Genomic DNA, 24,459 nt, shown 5'->3' on the forward strand with positions numbered 1-24,459 from the left:
TAATAGTGAACATTAACAAGGTCAAAGTGTTCTGTTCATCGCTCTGTGTAGGCTACCACACTAAATCCTCACAAAGTCTTCCTGACATCTTCCCTGTTTTGCAATAGGTGCAGAATTTAGCTCTGACCTCAGCAGGCACTGCAGTCTGCAATGCTCATCACAGAATTCTTAGGATTACAGGTGAAGGGGAAGTGTTCTCATTAAATCAGCATTGACCCCTGGCTTGCTTTTACTGTTTTACAAAATAATTGTCACTCTGTAGTTGATTCCAGAAGGCAGAACTTTCATCATTAAAATGGGATTTGTTTTATTTTTAGGTACATTCAAAAAGGTAATATTTAGAAATACTATGAAAACAGTTAGGTCAGGAAGGTAGGGAGGGTGATTTAAAATGACCTCTGTATGGGCAAAGCTTCTGTCTACTGAATTGCTGTTTCAAAGCAGAGTAGAATGAAGTGAATCCTGTAACTATTCTTCTTGACTTCAGTTGTTTAAAATGTTGAACTGTTATGTTTATTATTAGAATTCCTTTCCTGTGGATTACAGATAAAATAGGTCAGAATATATGTACTAACTTGAAAACTAAAGATTGAGTTTTTCGTAATGCTTTACTTTCAGTTATAAAATGGGCCATGTCCTTAATATGAAACCTAGCAAGCTACAATAATCACCTGCTAATCACCTCTTACCAACAATCCCTTTAAGTAGAAATAATATCTTGTTTTGACATTAGTATCTAAACATGAAACAATTTAAAACTATATTAAATATTTGTGATTTGCTGCTTGAAAAATACTGACATATATTTTTCAAAAGCAAAGCTGTCTTCTCCAATCTCTTGCTTTATTCATATGTAGGTTTCAACAGAGTGTGAAGAACAGATGGTACTATAGGTTCTGTGTATTTCTCTCTGGACTTTGATATGCAAATTGATGTTCTGAAAGAATGTGAAATGAACTGACCACCAAATCCCAAGAGAATCCCTTTAAAGTAAAAAGGAAAGGGGAGGGGAGAGGAAGGAGTGGTTGAAGAGAGATTGTAAGCAGGGAGAAGAATGTGCTTCCACTTCCACTTGGGTTTCTTTTCTTTTTTTCTTCTTCTTCTTTTTTTTTTTTTTTTTTTTTGGTTTTTCAAGACAGGGTTTCTCTGTGTAGCCCTGGCTGGCCTGGAACTCACTTTGTAGACCAAGCTGGCCTGGAACTCAGAAATCTGCCTGCCTCCACCTCCCAAGTGCTGGGATTAAAGGTGTTCACCACCACGCCCCGCCCCACTTGGGTTTCTTGTACAATGTACTCAAATATATGTTATATTTGCCATTGCAATGCACAAAAATAAGCTGGGGACCTGATGATACAAAAGATTCATTTTGTTAATTTTACAGATTGATTCTTTACTCAGGGTGATATTTGCCTTTATGCATAATTGAATTTTATAACACTTCAGCAAAGAAAATATTTTCTTACTTGAATTTTTTAATATATAAATGGGCATAAATGAAAATTAGATTTAAAAGGAACACCATAAAGGTGGTAAAAATAATCCCAAGGATTTACTTCTTAAATTTGTATAATATAAATTTTAGAAATGTATTTTCTAACAATAGTTTTCAGTCTTACTAACCTTTGCTATAGCCAACCTTTTACCAAGTGAATACATCAGAGTAAAATTAGAATATGCAGAACATATTAGAAAAGGAAAATTAGAAACATAGAAAGAGAATGGATTACTAGCAATATTAATAGAATTCAGAGTAGTAAAAGTTCTTATATAGAGGAAATTATTTATTGGAAAATAGGTGTAAAGACAAGACAAAAATTCAGAATATTTAAAGCATTCAATATATAAACTGCCAAAAGTTTTAAAAGAATATTTATTAATTTCTTTGATATAATTTTGTCTCAAAATGCTTAAGTATAGGAATGACTAATTACTAGTGAAATAAAAATAGAAAAAATAGAAAATGATTTAATATAAAATACATATAGTGAGATATATACTATAATTAACATATACTGTAAATGCTCATAGAAATGACTGTCAAATGAGATTTTTATTGAAAGTATAGCATTGTCAATGAAGATGAAAGTTAATCATTTTATACATTTACACAGTTGTATCACAAATTTTCACAGGAAATGATGAATCATGTTCAGAGACCCTTTGAACCTACTTGTTTAAGCATGGAAGGCATGCCCTTTGGGTGAACTGAGATCTGCTCAAGAAATTTCTCATACATTTGGAACTCTATTAAAAAAAAAAAAACCAAAACTCTTATCATTTAGATCCCAACATTCTTACAAAGGCTTATGGGTTAAAGGTTCGACCACTTGTGTGTATTGCAATCATATTTTTTTGGAAGCAAGGGAGAAAGTCTAGTTACTGCAGGTATGCCTCATAAGGAGCTGCTGGGGGTTCTGAGCCTATTCTCTCTCTCTCTCTCTCTCTCTCTCTCTCTCTCTCTCTCTCTCTCTCTCTCTCTCTCCCTCCCTCCCACCCTCCCTTACCCCCTCTCTCTCCCTCCCTCCATCCCTCCCTCCATCCCTCCCCATCTCCCTTCCTCTCTGCCTCTATGAGTTGAATGTACTACTGATGCATTGTGCCTTGAGCAGTCAGGTCCAGAAACCTCTGAAATTGATAGTTAAATCTCTCATTCTTAGTGGATTATTACCTCTCATATGTTTGCACAGCACTGAAAAGCTCACAAATATCATGTTCCCTCCAATTTGATAAGCCAGTTCTATTTTCTTTCACAGTAATATTGGAAGCTATTGGCATTACAATGTTCATAAAAATAGAGAAGTGTGTACTATCTTGCTATGATTGGATATAGCAAAGTTGTGAACTACTCTCTAGGTGGATGGATTTGAAAAGGGCTTCGAGCCTACAGTGACTTGCTTATACACAAGGAAGAGGTACCCTCGTGGCAGTCTTCAGTGGGCTTTAATGAATAAGACATGGGATATGTGAAGCTGAATTTTGCTTGATCTTTTTTCCTAGTGATCCATGATCTGGGTTACCTCTTACTCCCCAAGGAATTGTTTCACACTACATAGGAAACATAGGCACTGCCAGGCCAAAGTAACAGTGACATTTTGAAATGAGTGTCACAGGAGAAACAGAAATCAGCAACAAAAAATTCCACAGCCTCACTGAGTCAGGTCAGAAGTTATTTGATACTCTAGTCACGTCATGCCCTTGCCAGATGGAGCTGGCTTCTAGACGTGGGAGTGAGAAATATCTGGAAGTCCACCCACACCTTAATACTTCCAATGCTATGAGCGCTGTCATCACAGATGGTAAATGTAGAAAATGGTTTGGATAAAATTTATGATTGACATTTTCAAATAAATGAGGGAAAGAATAAACTAATAACCCAAGCAGCTATAAAAGTTCTGGCATATAGCCAAGAAAAAGTCAAGAAGATGCCACCTGGTAAGAAAAGGAACTTGGAAATTTCATTATAACATAGCTAGAGGCATTGACTGAAAAAAAAAAAAACCTAAAATGATTTACTAAAATAATGATATATTATAACTCCTTAAAATTAGTTATTCCATTTGGTGGTGTACATGGACAAACACTTTTATGTTATCTGGATACCACATGAATCATACAACTCATGTATCTTCCCTCAAGGGTTTGGTGTTTTAAATGGAATTCCTGAGGTGGGAATGAGTGGGGTCTCGGCATACAAGAGACAGAATTTTAAACCCAGTTTGTGTTATATAGTTTGCTGTGTTATGTGATATGTTATATGCCGAACCAAGAAATGATTATACCCAGTCAATTGAAGAAAAAACATTCACTCACAGATATGCTCTAAGTACCTCACATATGCCAAGCAAAATTCTATGCATAATGAGCTTAATGGTGAATAAACAAAGCTAGGAATGTTCTTGCTCCTGTATAATTATGTTACTCTTGGAATAGAGTGTACATAACGAAGTGTCTGAAACAAATGCTGGCAAAATTAACCTGAATAATGAAAGTCTACGAGTCCATGAGTCGGGGTGGCAAGGAAGTAAGGAAGATGTTAACATGCTGACACTGAGCCTAGAAAAACATAGGTTGAAATTCTAATCCATCATGTGAATGTATTTAGAAGCTTTAAGGAGGGGTTTAGGGTTGAATGGGGTAATAAGAATAGAGCATGACAGTCAGGAAGGACTGATAGTCTTACAGAAAGTATCAAAGCCATTACAATTGCAACTGAGTGTACACAAAGAAAATATTGTGTGAAAACTTCTAGAAGAAAGCCATGGTCAAAACAATATGAATCCTCATCAGGAACTAAGCCCACTGTTAGATTGATCTTAAACTCTCATCCCTCAGAACCTTGAGGAAGTAGATTCATGTTCAACGTTCATTTTGTAGGATTATTATTTTTTTATTCAAACAATTTTTTATTAGATATTTTCTTCATTTACAATTCAAATGCTATCCTAAAAGCCCCCTATACTCTCCCGGTGCCCTGCTCTCCATCCCATGCACTCCCACTTCTTGGCCCTGGCGTTCCCCTGTACTTAGGCATATAAAGTTTGCAATACCAAGGGGCCTCTCTTCCCAATGATGGCCAACTAGGCCATCTTCTGCTACATATGCAGCTAGAGACACAAGCTCATGGGGTACTGGTTAGTTCATATTGTTGTTCTACCTATAGGGTTACAGATCCCTTCAGCTCCTTGGGTGCTTTCTCTAGCTCCACCATTGGGGGCCCTTTGTTACATCCAATAGATGACTGTGAGCACCCACTTCTGTATTTGCCAGACACTGGCATAGCCTCACAAGAGACAGCTGTATCTGGGTCATGTCAGCAAAATCTTGCTGGCATATGCAATTGTGCCTGCGTTTGGTGGCTGATTATGGCATGGGTCCCCAGGTGGGGCAGTCTCTGCATGGTCCTTCCTTCTGTCTCAGCTCCAGAAGGATATATTTATTTTTTTTAATGGCAGCCTCAATGAACTATTATGTAGGGGTAGACAGTATTATAATTAAGTCAGAAAAAATAACACAGGTACAGGACTTAAGAAAGAATCTTGGAAAGTTTGAAAATCAGAGTAAAAGCAATGTGAGTGTAGTCATAGGAAGTAAGGGAGATTTAGAAAGCAGGGAAATTGCAGGAGCCAACAAGGGCTAGATCATGTAGATGGTGAGGGTTAGAAAGATGTGAATTAAGATTTTATTTAAAGCTAATTAAAGGTATTGCCAAATGTTCCTGGTGAGTGATCTGTGGAGTACAGGTGTGGAAATGCCACATCATACAAACCGAGTGTTCTCTGCGTGGTTAATTATTCTGAAGAAGAGGAAGTAGTCTGGGAATATGTCTGGAAGGTGTGATCTATATAACCTTCTGGTAAATCGATGACACAGAAGGGCCACTTCCCAGTGTGCTTATTCTGCATGGAGTGTATTTATGACAGTGATCATAAGAGTAATTCATAAATGTTTAGTGAGAAGATTTTTTTTTTTTGAGAAACATTGTTGTTGTTTAATGGTAAAGCTCAGTACATTCCAGCACCAGGACGGGCATGGAGTCAAAGCAGCAGGGGCGGCTGGGTGACCCCATGGAGCCTCACATGGCAAAGAGAATGAGGAAGTCGACCATCCAACAGAAGAGTCCCATGGCCTCAGACAGGGCAAACCCCAGAATGGCATAAAAGAAGAGCTGCTGCTTGAGAGGTAGGTTCCTAGCATAGCCAATTATCTAGCTACTAAATACGGTGCCAATGCCAGTCCCAACACCAACTGTGGCGGCCCCAACATCAACTGTGGCGGCCCCAGCACCAATAAACTTGGCTGCTGTGTCTATGTCCCGGGAAATGACTCTGGTCTGCGATTCCCATCTGGCCACCTGGAGAGGGGAGCTTCAGAAGGAAGGCTGTTTAGATGGGGCCTCTGGTCTACTCAGGAGGGAGGCAGACCCAGGCCTGATTAAACCCCTGGTAGAGGAGTGAATCAGAACTGGAGAAATGAGTAGTGTCTTGGTGGTCTGCATGTTTCAATCTCCCAGCATTAGTCAGAAGCTTTTATTGACAATGATTAAAGGACAAATGGATGGGGGATTATGCTTAATCTACATGAGGGAAAACAAGATCATTTCATCACTGCATTTTTCATTAATTTACTTCTTTATTCATTTTGCATCTTGAATGCAATCTGCCTACCTCCTGTCCTCCAAGTCCCACCCTCTCACTCTCTTCTCCCATTTCCCCTCCCCTTCAAGGTGAGCATCTGATCTTGAGTATCAAACTGCCATAACATATCAAGTCTTAACAGGAATAACTGTGTTCTCTCCAACTTTGGGCAGACAAGGCAGTCCATCTAGGGGAAAGGGATCAAAAGGCAGACAACAGAGTATGAGTAAGAGACAGCTCTGTTACAATTGTTGGGGACCCACATGAAGAACAAGATGTATATCTACTACATATGTATAGGGGGACTAAGTCCAGTCCATGCATGCTTTTTGGGTGGTGGCTCAGTCTTTGTGAGCTCCCATAGGCTCAAATCAGTTGGTTCTATAGGTTTTCTTGTGGTACCTTTGAACCTTCCAGCTCCTTTAATCATTCCTCTGACTCTTCCACAAGACTCCCTGAGCTCTGCCTAATTTTTGGGTGCAGGTTTCTGCATCTGATTTTATCAGCTGCTGGATGAAGCCTCGCAAATGACAGTTGTGCTAGGCTTCTGTCAGCAAGCATAGCAGAGCATTATTAATATATTCAGGGGTTGGGTCTCTCATGAGGTAGATCTTAATTTGGGCCAGGCATTGATTGGCCATTCTCTCAATAATTCCTCTACCTTTGTCCGTGCACATCTTGTAGGCAAGGGAAATTTAGGCAAAGGATTTGTGGGTATGTTGGTGTCTCCCTCCCTCCACTGAAAGCCTTGCCTGGCTACAGGAGGAATCCACTTCAGGCTCCATACCCTATGCTGCTTGGAGTCAAACAGCAGCCTACAGAATGGGAACAGATTCTCACCAACCCAACATCTCTCAGAGGGCTATAATCCAAAATATATAAAGAACTCAAGAAATTCAACACCACATTACAAAATAACCCAACAGATGGTTGAGAGGCACCTAAAGAAATGTTCAAAGTCCTTAGTGATCAGAGAAATGCAAATCAAAATGACCCTGTGATTCCACCTTACACCAATCAGAATGGCTAAGATCAAAACCACAGGTGACAACACATGTTGGAGAGGATGTATATAAAGAGGAACACTCCTCCATTGCTGGTAGGATTGCAAACTGGTACAACCACTCTGGAAATCAATCTAGAGGTTCCTCAGAAAATTGAAAACAGATCTATCTGAAGACCCAGCTATACCACTTTTGGGAATATACCCAAAAGATGTCCCTCCATGCCACAGGGGCACATGTTCCACTATGCTCATAGTGGCCTTATTTGTGATAGCCAGAAGCTGGAAACAACCTAGATGTCTCACGACAGAAGAATGGATACAGAAAATGTGGTTCATTTACACAATGGAATACTACTTAGCTATTAAGAAGAAGGACATCCTGAGTTTTTCAGGCAAATGGGTGGAACTAGAAAATATCCTGAGTGAGGTAACTCATACCCAAAAGGACACACATGGTATGTACTCACTAATAAGTTAATATTAGCTCCTCAAAAAGTACAGAATACACAAGATACAGTCCACAGAACTCAAAAAGTCAACAAGCTGAAGGGCTCAAGTAAGGATGCCTCAGTCCCACTTGGGAGGGAGAAGAAAGCAATCACAAGTGGGGAGGTAGGGAGGCACCTGGGAGGGAAAGTGGACATCAGGGGAGGGAAGTGGGGGGAGAGAGGATAACCTGACCTGGAATTGGTGAGGGAAAAGCAATGAAGCCCTGAGGGCCAGCAGAAGGAATGGAAACAGGCAACCTTGGGAGGTGGGAGGTTGGGGGCACCCTCCAGAATCACCAGAGACCTTGGAGGTGAGAGACTCTTAGGACTCAGTTGGAGGGAACTTAGATGAAATGCCTAACATTAGGGAGAGGGGACTTATAGAGCATACCTCCAGCAGGAAGACAGGGCATCAAATGAGGGAGAGGAGGGCCATCCCACAGTCACAACTCTTGACAATCTTAAAGAATTACAGGGGTGGAAATGGAGAGGAGCCTGAGTAAAAGAAGGCCCAGTGACAGGCCCAAAGTAGGATCCAGCTCAAGGGGAGGTCCCAAGGCCTGACACTATTACTGAGGCTATGGAGCACTCACAAAAAGGGACCTAGCATGAAAGTACTCTGGAAGACCCAACAAGCAGCTGAAAGAGTTAGATGCAGATATTTGCATCCAACCAATGGACAGAAGCAGCTGACCCCTGTGGTTGAACTAGGGAAAAGCTGAAAGAAGCTGAGGAGAAGGGGACCCTGTATGAGGACCAGCAGTCTCAATAACTCTTGGGCCCCGAGATCTCTCAAACACTGGACCACCAAACCTGCAGCATATACCAGCTGATATGAGACCTCCAACACATGAACAGTAGAGGACCAACAGGTCTGTGTTCATTCAAAGATGATGTACCTAACTCTCAAGAAACTGGAGGCCCCAGGGAGTTTAGAGATCATGGGGCTAGGGAGGAGGTATGGGATGTGGAACAGTTGGAGGGCGGATGGGGGAGGGGAATAAAATACTGTTTGTAAAAAAAATAAATTAATTTAAAAAATTGGTACAGTGCTAAACAGAGACTTCTCAACATTGAAATATTTAATGACTGAGAAACACTTAAAGAATTGCTCTATATCTATAGTCGTCAGGGAAATATAAATCAAAACCACTCTGAGATTTCATATTACACCCATCAGAATGGCTAGGATGAAATCTCAAGTGATAATGCATGTTGTCAAAGATGTGGAGCAGGAGGAACACTCCTTAATTGCATTTCTTAATTTTTTTTTTATCAGATATCCATAGGTCAAGTGTTTTAGTTACATTTTTTTGAAGTAAAATATTCGGACCCAAATCAAATGAGAGTGGGTATTTTAAAACTAAGGTCACAGTCTATCATTGAAGAGACAGGGCCAACACAGGAACTTGAAGGCAGGCCTACATACCATTGGACACAGCATTAATATCCAATCAAGAGTCAAGAATCTAACGTAACAGTAAAAATGTATGAAAGAAACTATGGGGATTTTTTGTTTTAATTATTTTTTGTTGTTATTGATTTTTGTTTGTTTGGGTTTTTTTTGTTTGTTTGTTTGTTTTTTAGTTAACATAGATCATTTTACGTGGCTCATTTTCTTATTCTGTTCAAGATACCCTACCTAGAGAAGGCACCACATAAAGTGGGATGGGCCCCTGTCTACATCAATTAACAATTAAGACAAATGCCCACAGATAAGACTACAGGCCAGTTTGATCTAGGCTATTTCTCATTTGAGGCTTTCTTCTCAGATGAATGTAGGCTAACAATTTGACAGTAAAGCAAACCAAGACAGTAAGCACAATAACTTTTAAATACAGGCAGGCTATAAGTAACTCTATTGAACTAGTATGTATCTATTTCTATGGATAATGACCTTTGTGTGAACAAATCTCATAGTGCATGAGTCTAAAGAGTAACATTTTTACTTGATCTTTCTTATAATTGGTTGTATTAGTTCTCAGTCATCTATCTATCTATCTATCTATCTATCTATCTATCTATCATTTATAGTGCGCATGCATACATGCTTTTTGCACCAAATTCCTCTTGATGAAAACATCCATTTCTGGAAGGAAGAAGAGGTATGTAAGGCTCAGGAAATACACCAACAAATTTAGAAAGCTTCTGAAACTTAAGATATTCACATAGATTCTTCCCAAGGTGCTATGCAGTATAACTTTGAGAAAGTAGATAGTCTTCAAGCAAACCACCTGCCCATAGATCATAACTGGAATCTAGTCATGCATCCTTCATGTGTTGTCATCTATGATAGTGTAGGTCTTTGAAGATGAAATAACCTTTGAATTATCCAAGCTGCTGTAAATAATGTCTTCTCCATATTCCTGTAAGCAATCCAAATGAATTGACTTGTTCACAAAGACTAAGGTCTAATCATTTTGTTGATCAGTCATCACTGCACCTTCTGGAATGAATAGGTTATTTGTTAATTTGTATTCACAGTAAGTCACACAACTGTTTATGTAGACCAGAGATCAGTCAGGTGTTCACAGGTATTATTAAACTGTTGTAATACATCTTGGTTGGTTGGTTCTTTTACTTTTCTGCTTTTATTTATTTTTTTAATTGAGGATCTCTTGTACTGGGCTATAGGGTTCACCAATTTAATTTGGCAGGCTGCAGTGAGTCCTAGTGATCCACCTGTTCGTGCCTCCCTAGTGTTGAGATAACTAGCAGGTGCTATAGTATATATCTTAGTATGTATTATAACTAGCTTTCAGTAATTGTTAAAAACTACTGTGGTTTGATTTCTATTGCTATGATGAAGCATCCCCACTAAAATCTACATATAGGATGAGACTTAAAAGGCTAGGCCACAATCCTTTATCAGGGGATAATAAACTGGGAAAATTAGTCATATCATACCAACAGTTGATGAGACAACAAATAATTGGACATGTGTTCTCTGCTTACTAGTTTGTTCATAATGTTATATTTCTCCACTAATATAGTTAAGGACTTCAGCCTAAGGAATGGTATAACTCACAGTGGATTGTGTCTTCCCACATAAACCAAAAATCAAGACAACCCCTGACAGACATGCTTACAGACCAATTTGATGTAGACAATTCCCTAACTGTGGCTACTACCCTCTAGGAGATTTGTGTGTGTGTGTGTGTGTGTGTGTGTGTGTGTGTGTGTGTGTGCATGTTTCTCTTTAAATTTTTCTGGTGTGAGATAATTTATTTTCTATGTTTTTGTGGGTGTAGTTTACTGCCTTACGTTGGAGCTTTTCTTTTTTCTTTTCTTTTTTTTCTTTCCTTTTTTCTTTTTCTCTTTTTTTAATCTGGGCAAGTTAACATTTAAAAGGAACCCACATATTAGCATCAATTATTACTGCCTTTTTTTCCTTCACCCTGTATGTTTGAACATTTTGCTCATGCTTAACAGATGTAATAACAATCTAAAACCATTTTAAATGTTTATATACATGTTCTAGCTTTAGTAGTTTTTTTTTTTTTTTCTATGCTGGTCATGGTTACATAAAATGTTTTCATATCTAATGGGTATAGTGACTGTGGTGGTTACCAGGCTCTAGAAACATCTGGGAGACAAACCTCTTGGCCTGTGAAGAAAACTTTGAATTGGGTTTAAAAAGGTGAATGGACACAATCTATTCTACATATAAATAAAACTGCTCCATTGGCTGTGCTGTGGTCATGATCAGAATAGGTGAGAGTACACTGTTTGTTAACCTCCCTCTTTCTCCCTTCTCTCTTTCCTGGGGTTTTATACAGTGACCTGGAGTAGCTGAGGCCATGACATTTTTACTGATGGATTGTATTCTTCAACTGTGACCTGAAATAGTCTGTCCTTTAATTTGCTTTTATCACATAATTTGTCATAGCCACACTAAAAGAAACAAATGTAGAAAATTGCTACTGAGAAAGAAAAGATGTTATTGGTTATAACTTTGACCTTATGGCTCTTAGATAAAGTCTATAGCCTGGCAGGCTTTGTTGTGCAGTATGGTTTGGACTGAAGATTGTTGTAGAACTGTTTGTAGCTGTGTTTTAGAGCTGTAGTCTTTTCCATGTGTTCTGAAAGTTGTCAACCTTGGTTTCTGGAATTCTGGTTGTGGCATGTGCTTTGGAGTATTTGGTCTCTAAGAACCTAAAATCTGATCCATGTCACTGTAAAAAGTAGCTTCTGTCAAACCTCAGGGTTGCTGTTCCCCTCCTATCCTTTCCTTGTCTTGTAAGGCATTTGTACTCAATAGGGGGCTTGAGCAGCATGGCTTTCACAAATGCACCTCTACTGAGTGTTTAATGATTACCTGGGTTACATCAGCTTTGTTCAAGAAAAAACATAGATTAGCTTTCTTTTGTAACAATTGAAGGCCTCTGCACAAGCTAGGTAGTGGGTATCTAACTTCTAGCACTGTGATAGAGACAGAATTTGTCAAAAGTAATAAAGTACAGATTAACTTCCTATGCTGAGATCTTTAAGAAATTATACCAGAGCTAGAGTAAGTACCCAAGGAGCTAAAGGGATCTGCAACCCTATAGGTGGAACAACATTATGAACTAACCAATACCCCGGAGCTCTTGACTCTAGCTGCATATGTATCAAAAGATGGCCTAGTCGGCCATCACTGGAAAGAGAGGCCCATTGGACATGCAAACTTTATATGCCCTAGTACAGGGGAACGCCAGGGCCAAAAAAATGGGAATGGGTGGGTAGGGAAGTGGGGGGGGGGTATGCGGGACTTTTGGGATAGCATTGGAAATGTAATTGAGGAAAATACGTTAAAAAAAATCAAGAAGTGAAAAAAAAAAAAAAAGAAATTATACCAGAACCTTGGACGAAGACACTCAGAGCAATCTCCAAGGTGCTGGGGCTCTGGAATCCAACCTAGACATCTGATGGAAACTACAGGAATATGTATGACACAAGACACAAAGCCCTGACTTCAACTTAGATAGAAGACTCTAGAAAGCTGAAAGCATAGAGAGGACACATCTCAAAGATTTCTTAAAATCACCACTACATCAGTCATCAGTTCTTCAACTTTCATCTTATCCCGAGTATAACCCACACCCATATATTCCGGGTAATAATGGTTTGTTCATTGTTAAAATGAAGAATAGTTGAAGAAGAAAGGAGCCAACAGTCTCAAGGGAATCTGGCTAGGCAGCTATGTCTACCTGAAGGAAAGATCAGCTCCAAGGCATGGAAGTCCAACAGAGCATCACGATGGCCACAGCCTTGGTCTGTTGAGTAATAACAATTTCCCAGTATCAGCCAACAAAGGATTGTACGTATCTATTTTAGAATGTGTAAGTCATATGTGTGCACATAAATGTTTGTGTACAGGGCAATATGTTAGGAAACAAATGATTTTTTATCAAAGGACCATAACATGCCTGCTTCTCCATGCTTAAGGAAGGCACAGGCATTAGTGGGAGTCATAACTTTCATTTATCACATACCCATACTTTTCCTTCCTTAGAAAGTCTGTTAGCAATCTCCATTCAGCCTTGTACTGTGCCTCGATTTGCAGGTTAGGGTTGAATCATATTTTCATTATCTTTATTGGGATTGTAGAAATACAGCGATCTGTGCATGTCAATACTAATAAAATTGCCACTTGAAAGAACATTTTATGTTATTATAAATTTTGTCGGTGGCATAGAAATGTTATAAATAAAAGTCATTGTAATTTTGTCAGTTTTTACATGATTTCTCATAATTCATTTAAAAGCATACATGTTATTTATAATGTAAATGATTTTCATAATAGAAAATTTTAATATACTATTTACTTTTTTCTGAAACTGGAGAGTTCAAATTAACAGTGCAGTCAACATTATAAAGCAAAGAGCTCATCTTTGTAAAGAAACCTCAAAAGATACTTCTTATTCATCAAAAAATGTCATTATGAAAAGCTAATGTGAGTAATTCACTTCAAATGAGAAGGGATCTAAAAACAATTCAACAACATAAAGATGTTAAAATATAGATTCGGTTAAATATTCTGAAAGAGGAACTTTAATTTTGATTGAATAGTTGAAGGAACAACTTTAAATCTTGTCTTCAGGCTCATAATTGTTGATTTTGTTAGAGTACACATTATGTTAGGAAGCCATCACAATGTGAAGCTTGTATAATTTAAATTCCATGTAAGATGACTATTAGAATATAAAAAATGTGAAATATAAGCTGAGTGTATCAGAATGGTTAATTATTCAACAAAGTATAATAAATATATAATTTTATAGATTTTTATAATGCAGAGCATTCTTTTGTAAGATCTTGTAACATACAGTTTAATTTCATTCCAATCCATTACTATGATATTCTCCTCTCCTAACTGGTGGCCCTCTGACACCTTCTGTCATTTCATTGTGTTTATTTTCATGAGCTAAAACTCCATAGTAACCAAACCTCTCATCCACTGCTTTAGTCTGGTCTATATTCCTCGTTTATAATTCATTCATCACTTCTGATATTTCTTGGAACTTTGAAAATTGAAAATTAATTAAGTTGTTGATTTTCTTCAGGAAAAATAATAATAATGGAAAAGCAAATAATCTACAATATAGCTAAAGGTTGAAGCATACAACAAAGACAGTGGAAAGATTAAACCATATCTGAGAACAATCTTAAACTGGTTATATTTCCTTAGAATTTTCCCTTAATCTTCAGATTTCCCTTTCAACAAATCTATGGGTGGGTTGGCTTTTTTTTTATTATTTCACACAGGAAAAAATCCTTTTCTTTTTTTTTTTTTGATTTTTAATATTTTTATTACATATTTTCCTCAATTACATTTCCAATGCTATCCCAAAAGTCCCCCATAGCGCCCCCCACTTCCCTACCCACCCATTCCCATTCTTTTGGCCCTGGCATTCCCCTATATTGGGGCATATAAAGTTTGCAAGTCCAATGGGCCTCTCTTTCCATTGATGGCCGACTAGGCCATCTTTCGATACATATGCAGCTAGAGACAAGAGCTCCGGGGTTCTGGTTTCTAATTGAAAGCACTGTGATAATTACAGGCTCTAGAAATCCGTGTCTTTTGGATGTAGGGACAGAAACATCTCTTTCAGCAGGATTTCACCTTTCCAAAGTGTTCTCTGTTCTGTATATTTTAACTTATATGTCTTTTTAATTGTCTTCATGCTAACAAACACAGCATATTTTAATTTAACTAATCACAGACAGCTACTTTTTTAAAAAAATATTAAAATCGGTAGTACCTATATTTGCTTTTGACACGGTTTAATTTTTAACCTATGTTATCTTAGCATATAGATGATGATGGGTTTCCTTTATTACAAAGGAAATTAGCTATAATCAAATTATGTTTGGAAAATTAAGAGAAGAAATGAAAGAATTATATAATATTTCTAGGCAAAATGTCCACTGCTGCTTTTATACACTAAATAGAGATCAAAAAAGAAATGTCTTTTCATGTTGTTAGCTTTCACCTTTTTTTTTCAATGCCATATATATTCTCTCCTGTTCTAATAACAGTGTAAGGAGGGGGAGGAAACAAGGGTGGCAATATCAAGAACTGGAGGAGATGTAAGAGAGGTACAGAGGGTCAGGAAATTGAATAAAAATAGGTAGCAGGGTGGATGAAGAATTGGGGATAGCCACTGGAAGGTCCCAGGGACACCAGGGAAACATGAGACTCCCAGGACCCAATGGGGATGACTTTAGCGTTAAAGCACAGAGAAGGGGGAGACAGAACCTATGGAGACCACCTCCAGCAGATAGGCATGGCCCCTGGTCAAGGGATGGAAACACCCACCTATCTCAAAGATTTTTAACCCAGAAATGTTTCTGTCCAAAGGATGAACAGGGACAAAAGAAGTGGAACAGAGACTGAAGGAAGGGCCAACTGGGGAACAGCCCCACCTGGGGATCCAGCATGTCTGCAGACACCAAACCCAAATTGTTGCTGTGGTTAAGAGGTGCTTGTGGACAGGAATCAAGTGTGGCAGTTACTGGGGAGGTCTGGCCAGCAACTGACCAATGCAGATGTGGATGCTTGGAGCCAACCATCAGATTGAGCTCAGGGAACCTGATGGAAGAGCTGGCAGAAGGACTGGAGGAAGCAGAGAGGGATTGCAACCACATTGGAATAACAACATAGCCTGCACTGACCACCCAGTTCTCCCAAAGTTTAGACTGCCAACCAAGAAGTGTAACAGGAGGAATCCGTGGCTCCAGATACAAATGTAGCAGAAGATGGCCTTGCCTGACAGCAACAGGAAAGGAAGGCCCTTGGTCTGGGTAATGTTTGATGCCACATAGGAGGGTGCTGGAACAGTGGGGCTGGAGAGTGGGGGGTGGGTGGGAGAGCATGCTCATACAGGCAAAGGGGAGGTGGGAGGGAGATGTGGGATGGGGTATTGAAGGTAGGGTAACCAAGAAGTGGGATATCATGGGATGGGGAATTGGTGGATGGAGTAACCAGGAAGAGGGATATCATTTGAGATTTAAACTAATGGAATGATTAATTAAAAAATAGAGAAAGTAAAGCAAAGGCAGACATTTAAAAATATACAGTGTAAGCTTTCATCAGGTGATGATAGTGTCCTCCATAGTGTCTTTGATAAATATTTTTACTTTTATCTCATATTTCTCTATGAAAATGTCAACAATATTTATCGGCAAGCATGTTAGTGATTTCATAGTTATTTCCTTCTCGAATGTATACAACTTCTGTGAATAATCTTCATTTTAATTTAGTTACCATTAGAGAATTCATTAGATTTTTATAATGGCATCATTTTAATTGAATGAATACTTTCATCTCCTAATGAATAAGTGCAAGACAAATTTTGAATTGCAGACCATCTGGGAAAATAAATCAGTCCCAAGAAAATTGATATGCTATTTCACAAACACTATTATTTCATGGCCACTAGACAGTAAGTAAATAATCATTGTTCTCACATCACATCATAAATGCACTGGTTTCTCCTTTAGAAACTCTAGTATATATTGTTGATCAATGTTCTGAAGTAATATGAACATGGAAATTCCAAATCTTAGATTTTGTTCAACATTCCATCTGTAGGCATAAAATTATATATTGACTTTTTAATTTTACCCACATTTTAATTATATGGTCAAATTGTGTGAGAATCTCTAATAACTGCTTCTTCCTAAGGAGGCTGATGTCCGCATACAAACACTTGTCGATGTTTTAGGAAGACTTCTTCAAATATTTATTCTATTTCTTTCAATCATATATTTACAAACTCATTCTAGACCATAATGGAGTTAGAAAAACAAGCACGCATCAGAGCAGGCAGGGAGGCGGGAGGCAGATAGGAAGGGAGGGGACTAACTGGGTAAGCAAGGCATAACTCCAATGGTGGAGGAGACTGGAAATTCTAGGGAATGAGGCAAGGCCTACAGTGAACTATTAAAATTCATTTTAGATTAAATTTTAAGTAATGCCGTAAATCATCAGCTATGATGAATTAGAATGGGTGACTTTAGGAATTAGTCGTCTATCGCTGTAGTAAAGGTAGACCATATAGAAATGAACAAATGTAACAATTCTACATAAAAGCTTAAGCAAGGAGGGTTTGAATGGTAGCATAAATAAAATTTGTCCCACCATAAAAGTCTTCATATCAAACAAAAATTTGTTTCTTAAAAGAAAAAAATTAAGAGAGATCAGAAGTTCATGTGTGCAAGTGAGTTTATAAAAAAAGACAGGACAAAGAATTGGGAGAGGAAATGGATGGAAAGGGAGAAAAGTAAAAATGGGTTGGCACGAATGCTTGATTTAAAATTTAACAATACATTTTAAATACCATTTTCATAAATACACATAAGTTGTTACGAAGTTTATTTTGTATTATTTTGTTCAAATGCGTTCCCTACTTTCCAATGAATTAGGAATATAATTTATTTTAGAAATATCCTTGTTAAAAGACTTTTCAAATCTGAGAGTGATTTTGATGAATATCTAATTTTAAAATATTTACAACATGATAAGGATATACATATATGTGTATATATATATATATGTGTGTGTGTGTGTGTGTGTGTATATATATGCATATATATATGTATATAATTCTTTTTAAGAAAATCACTATATACTTATTTCTGTGATAGAGCAGGTTATATTGTCTGTAAGCCACCATAATAATTGGTAATAATTCATAGTTCATAGAATATAATAGATATGAAAGAAAAATATGCTAATCTGATATTATATCTAAATAAACACATTATACTCAATTCTGAACAGTCATTCTACTCTGAAAGTACCAAAAACAGTAATGAACTTCAGGTTGAGTCTGTAGTTCACTTTAAAGTCTGTTTTAAGTATAAGGTAATATGAAATTTACCGTTTGTTTCTGCATATCCTTTTTTTCATTGAATATAAAGTATATTTACCAATTTTTAGTTAATATATGATTAATGTCTGCATGGCTTAGGGTGAAGTTATTTCAGTATGAGAGAATTTGCTGACCCCAAATAGCTCTTGTAAAAGGTCTCCATTCTAGAGGCACAATATCATATTAATATTCTGGAATTAAATTAACACACACATTCATGGAAACATGTAGAAAAATGCATTGCACACACACACAATCCTTTACTTTTTTCTAATACAGCATTTTATACTCAGATTACAGTAATAGATAATGCAAATTCCTCTGAGTGCTTTAGACATTATATTCCTTAATACAAATGTTTGAGTATTGGTTGAGTAATAGTTGTAAATAGTAATACTTATCATATATGGTAAATAGTAATACTTATAGAAAAATACTTCAATGTTTGCTTCTATGAATAATAAAAGGAGTACATATTAGTATCTAACCAATACAATTTGTTTGACCATTTATTTGTAATCTCAGAATACCTTTAATATGTCTATAAGGTCAGAAAAGTATCTGTGAAATACCAGGAAATAAATATTTTAGATATGTAGTCCCCATGATCTCACAGACAACTATCAAACAGATGGTATATGACACATTAGACTTTAGTGTGTTCCATCAAATCTCTGCAGCTGGACAGGGGCTACAGTCCTCCAACTTTCTGGCAGTTACACTAAGAAATAATTGTGGATCTTTCATTATAAGCCATATTTAAGACAGATAATGACATGTTAATGAAACAAACATATACTAAAACTTGGAGGGGGTTAAATTCAGTCTTTAATATTGCAATCACATTTTTGCCTGTTATTACAATTTTAAAAACTAGCAAATCTGCATAGTTGTAAGCTTCCATGAGAACAGCAATTGGTATGAGAGAAGCCAGTATGTTTTCACTGTCTTCTCCCTTAGGCGTCAATTTAGCGCACCACTGAATCCTCTGCAGGACTCTCCTGATTCCCATACTGAAGTGCAAGAGATGCTAATTTCCTACATTCTGAAAGTGAGATGTTTTCAATAATGGGAGTGGTTGTTCTGGGGCTTACTAAGCTGTGACAGTCATGTCCCAACATCCAAATCATTAGTGGTTCCCCCCACACACACAAACTAAATCTCTACAAAGTGAAAACTAGTCTATGAAATAGCCATACATTTGCCACCATTAATTAGTGACCTCTATTTTACCACAGTTTAATTACTTCATGAAATTTAATTTCATGATTTTTTCTCTAGTCCAGGGCTAATAAGAAATGTTATTCCATAGGAGTCAATAATATGCTTTAAAAATATTTTCCCTAGAGTACTTTTTATAATTTGCCCGAGTATATTATTTTGTATATTGTTCTTTTTTTCAATACTGTAAATTTAACTTCATTTATTATTTCCAATTTGGAATCATTGATGCTTAGCTAAATGTGATAAAAATAATAAGAATTAAGTACAGTGTTACAACAACAAATTAACATTTATAGCATTAAAATATATTATTTATATTATATATATTATTATATATAAGTATGTTAACTTAATTATTCTATGTTCTTTACAGAATTCAGATTAATAATCTACCCAGCTAAATAAATTTTATATTGAGTAAATATGGATCAGCTAGTGAAATATGAAATGCATAAATGTATAAGGACTTTTTAATGTCAAATCAAGAAAGAGATATAAGAGAACTTTTGTTTCAGAGAGACAACATTGTAAGTAGCTCAGGGTGGCCTGGCACTAAGCCTAGATTGGCCTTCAATTCCCAGTATTAAATACCTCAATCTCATGATCATAAGGATTGTATGTATATGACATCATACCTAGCTCAGTAAAGAATAACTTATGACAAAACAGAGTCACTCATCTAAGTAAAAGTTGTTACCTGTAATTTTTCACACAAAATTTGAAAATTACTTAGGTTTTATAATATGTTACAGTATATTTGTATAAAATTCATTCACATTAACAATTTATAATAACCATGTAAACACCAATATAGAATTAGTCACTAAAGAGTGTGGCATCCTGATTACAGTGCAATTACCAATTTATTAAAGTATCTTTAGAAAAAATACTACATAATACATCTTTGTTTACATTTCAAATTTTTCATATTAGCCCTTTCACATTAATTTTAGATAAAATATTTTATTATTCAACATGAAAAATCCAGTTTCCCTCAGGAGAAAAAGAATGACCCAGGATACACAATAGTTAGAACTAAAATAAGGACATATAAAACAACAAAAAAAATAAGGATATAAGTCATTTCAAGAAGAAAGACCAAAATAACAATTCTCCATTCTAAAGAAATCCACCCAAGACAGTGATTGTTTATCTCTGCCTCACACAACAGTGTTTGTATCTATCAAAAAAAATCTCTGTGTCTTTATATAGTAGTTGCTTTTAGAGTTGTCAAATAATGGAATAAATCATGCTTTTCTCCTTGTCTGCCACTGAAGATAAAAGCAGAGTTTGTTTTCAGGTTTTGAACATTGCCATCAATTGTTAGCCTTCATGATTCTTTATATGGTGACAGTGCATGTACAGGCAGATAATGACTGACAGATCCCCATGGCTTTATAATCCCCTTTAATGTGGAGACTAATTTTGCCATTAATTTGTTCCTTATTTCTTGAGATTTATTTCACAAATGGCTAGTTTGCACTAAGTTTAGATGGGAAACAGTAACTGGCTATCACTGCAATTTATTTCCATGCACTTATGATGAAAAAAATAATAATAGTAATGATAATGATGCTATAATAATGATAATGATGATACAATTACATACAACAGTATATGTTATTGAATAAATGACCATGTCTTTTAGGAACACTCTCCACCAGTGCTAAGGAAAAACCAAGTCTTTCAGTGTCTATTATTTTACAGTTTATTTATTATTTATTACTTATTATTTATTATTTGGGCTTCTAGTTATCCATAAGCACATATACGTAGACAGTATGAATGATGGCTGCCTCAATATGCAAGAAACATTAAAACTTCTATTTCAGTGTCATTTGCTACTCCTTGGCTCTATCATAGATTCACCTTACTCTTCCCAGCTTGTAATCCCCATTACGTGAATCTCCTTTAACATCCAAATATGAAACAACATGTTTTTTCCCCTTTGTTGATGGTAATTTTGTATTTACCTACTCACTGTATGGGGAAAATGTATAGATAAACATGGTAGGTGAAGAAGTGGGAAAGAGAGGAAGGCGTCCCAGGCTTCTGCGGCACCCTGAAGACTCCTGATCCACTGCACACAGTGTGTGATCTGACATGGTTCCTGGCATACCTGCGGGACAGCACAAAGGACTCAAGGCCAGGGTGGTGCTGCTTGCCCTGGCTTCAGGGAAACCTCACCAGGGGATTGGAACCTCCCGTATAAAGTCATGGACAAGCAAGTCAGATTCGGCTAAACAATGCTTGTTGTACCCTGATTTGCCCTTGACTACAAAGACATACCCAAATTGGCTAAAATTGTGTGTGTGTGTGTTTATATATTAAATAATAAAGATAGATCTAAACTCTAATGCTGGTCTCCAGAGTCTGAATGCCAGGCATCATCTTGGGCTTTCTCTGTATTTACTTGCAGCTTTCTGTTCCCTGTTCCCACAATTGTACATATTGCTTCATGAATAGAGAGTTAGATGTTTAAGTGTTGCTCACAAGATATCAAAATTTATTTAAATCATAGGAAAGTAATTTTCATTATTAGAAGATAAGTATGTTTGTTTTGTGGGAAAAGATATAGACTACAGCAGAGGTGATAAATTGTTCAGAAACTTTGAACTCCGTATCTGTGATAAAATATTTTTTATTGAATCATGACAACTAAACTTGGACAATATTTAACAGTAGGCCAGCCCCGTTTATAGCAATAGAAGGCACATAAACACTCTAATTTTAGTCTGTTCTATATGGGTCAAGTATCTTTTCAATCTCTTCGGATATGGATTAAGGTAAGGTGTGCTGTTTAAAATCTCTGAGCTGAACACAGATAAGTACAATGCTTTCATTTTGCATGTAAATTCTTAAATGCAAGGAGTGCAGATCTCTAATTCAGTTTCCTGTCACCAAGAAATACTACCGAGATTTTTTTGACAGAAGAAACTGGATTTGGTGTACAGTAGAGAATTGCCAGGTCTGGGTTTAGTCAGAGAATATGCACCTTACACTCAAGAGACTGGAGGCCCCAGGGAGTTTAGAGGTCTAGTGTGGTGGGGGGTGGGGGCATCCTTCTGGAGACAGGGGACAGGAAGGAGGTATGGGATGTGATAAAGTCTGGGAGTGGATTGGGAGGGGAGTAAAATCTGGAGTATAAACAAAGAAATCCATACATAAATAAAAGATTAAAAAAGAGAAAAGTTCTGAATCAAATAAAAACACAATGTAAGAAAACAGAAAACACAATGCAAATTGCTCAGAATAAAATGAACACAAACATATTTCCAAGGCACATGATAAATGAATGCTATGAAACATTGGCATCATATTAAAAGAGATACTGATTTAGATCTCTGAGTTAAACCAGATGTTACCTAAAAGCCTGTATGTAAGAGAGTAAATTCTGTAGGAACTGAAAAAATATTTGAAGAGAAATGAAACAATGAAAAGGCATCCTTAAAATTATTTTGATAAGATGCATAAACATGGATCTGAGCAAGAATAACAGATATAAATATGCTAGAATGGGAAGAAGCAATCCTTAAACTTCCAGTGCTACACAAAGAACCATAGACAACTAAGGAGTGCCGACTGTTAGATAAATAGTCTTCACTGAGAAGATGCAAAGAAACAAGTTGGTTACTCAGCACTTAAGAACCATTCCTGAAAACATACACAGAAATAACATTATATAGTCACACAAACCGAGCAAGTTGTATTAGTAATTTACACACAGACACACAGACACACAGACACACACACACACAGACACACATACACACAGACACACACACACACACACACACACACACACACACACACACACACATAAAGAAAAAGCATCACACTTAGCCAAAATAAGTTCTAGAGGATATATCTGATGAAAGAAAAAGGCTAATAGAGACTGTTTATTTCTAGAAGAAAGAAAAAAAAAAAAAAGGAAAAGATATGGCAAGTACCTTGATTATTTGTCTACCTGCTTTGTCAAATTTTTGACCCAATACACTGTTAACCTTAATTGTGTAATTATTAAATTCCAGACAATAACCCAAATGAAAGTGATAATTTCAGTAGTTGCCATGTTTGAATAGAAAACCGAGACACTGAATAAATTTACACTCTTTTAGAAATACATGTATTAAAGCACTTTAGAACATTAAACTTTGACTCTATGGAAATGTAATATGTAACTTTTATGTCTGTGTTGTAAAATCAAAATTAAAATAGGTGTTAAATATGATTAAAACAACTTGTTAAATATCTTAAAACAGTTTATATCTTAATTTATTTTAAAGGGGGTGGCAACCCCTCTAAAAAAAAAACCCAACAACTATAATTACTCAACGCTTTCTGCCTTTCTGGGAAATAATTCATTGTAGTTTTAGAACCTTTCACCCTTCTTGATTTCATATTCTTCTCAAGCCTGGTGAAGCCCTGGAATTGCTTCTAGGAAAATGGTTTTGTTTGGAATCAAATGTTATATTGCCAGAGTTTAAATTTAGTTTGTGAGAACCTTTCAAAGTCAAAAATACTGTCTGGGCCAGTAAACCTTCCCTTTTTTGTCAGATACTATTCTCACCTTCTAGCTTTTCAACATATCCTCAAACTCCCTTATTTAAGGCCAGAAAATCCCCGTACCTAGAATTTCTTTATGCTCTCTGATCCCACAGTCATCTATGATAACATGATTGGACAGAAGATTATAAACTCAAAGTGTAAATGTTTCTGGATTGCAGAAGAAGTTGTGCCGTGAAGCCTTAACAACAACTCTCTTTGGGAGTCCAAATCAATAGCTATGTCACTAAAGGTCTCGGTTGTCCTACTCACCTCTGTGAGCAATTATGCACTCATCTGAAAATGGTCTCTGTTCTTTCCTCCTGAATGTCAAGGAAGCCTCAGAGGAAACATTAATAAGGGTGTCTTTCTTGACAAAGGGAGTTTTCTATGCTTTCGTAAAAATAATACAGCACATTTCAGTAACATGTACTCAGTGAGATTTTATTAAGCTCAAAGAAAAATGAAATTATGAAAACCTCTGGAAATGAGTGACCTCATTCAGAGACTGTTATTTTTGAAAGAGGCAGAGCAGACTCAGATGTGGATCTTGGCTTGTTATGTACACCTAAGTGTTTAAGTGGGTATCAAGGTGAGTAGTATGTAAAAATGGTAGAGAGAAGAGCAAGAGAGCGTTGCAAAGAGATACTCTGGAAGAATTGGAGGAAACAAGGATATATGTGACATGAAAGAAGACTGGGTAG

At 36.7% G+C, this 24,459-nt stretch overlaps 1 protein-coding gene and 1 pseudogene across 3 annotated transcripts in view; both read right to left on the bottom strand.

Moving 5' to 3' along the window:
* Epha6 (EPH receptor A6) overlaps positions 1-24,459 on the bottom strand; it is a 922,149-nt gene that overhangs the window by 724,663 nt on the left and 173,027 nt on the right. The gene's annotated exons all lie outside the window — the stretch shown is intronic.
* On the bottom strand, positions 5,573-5,995 carry LOC110311231 (ATP synthase F(0) complex subunit C1, mitochondrial pseudogene; annotated as a pseudogene).

Source organism: Mus caroli, unplaced genomic scaffold, assembly GCF_978045245.1.
Source record: "Mus caroli unplaced genomic scaffold, Mus_caroli_1 scaffold_17, whole genome shotgun sequence".
NCBI lineage: Eukaryota > Metazoa > Chordata > Mammalia > Rodentia > Muridae > Mus > Mus caroli.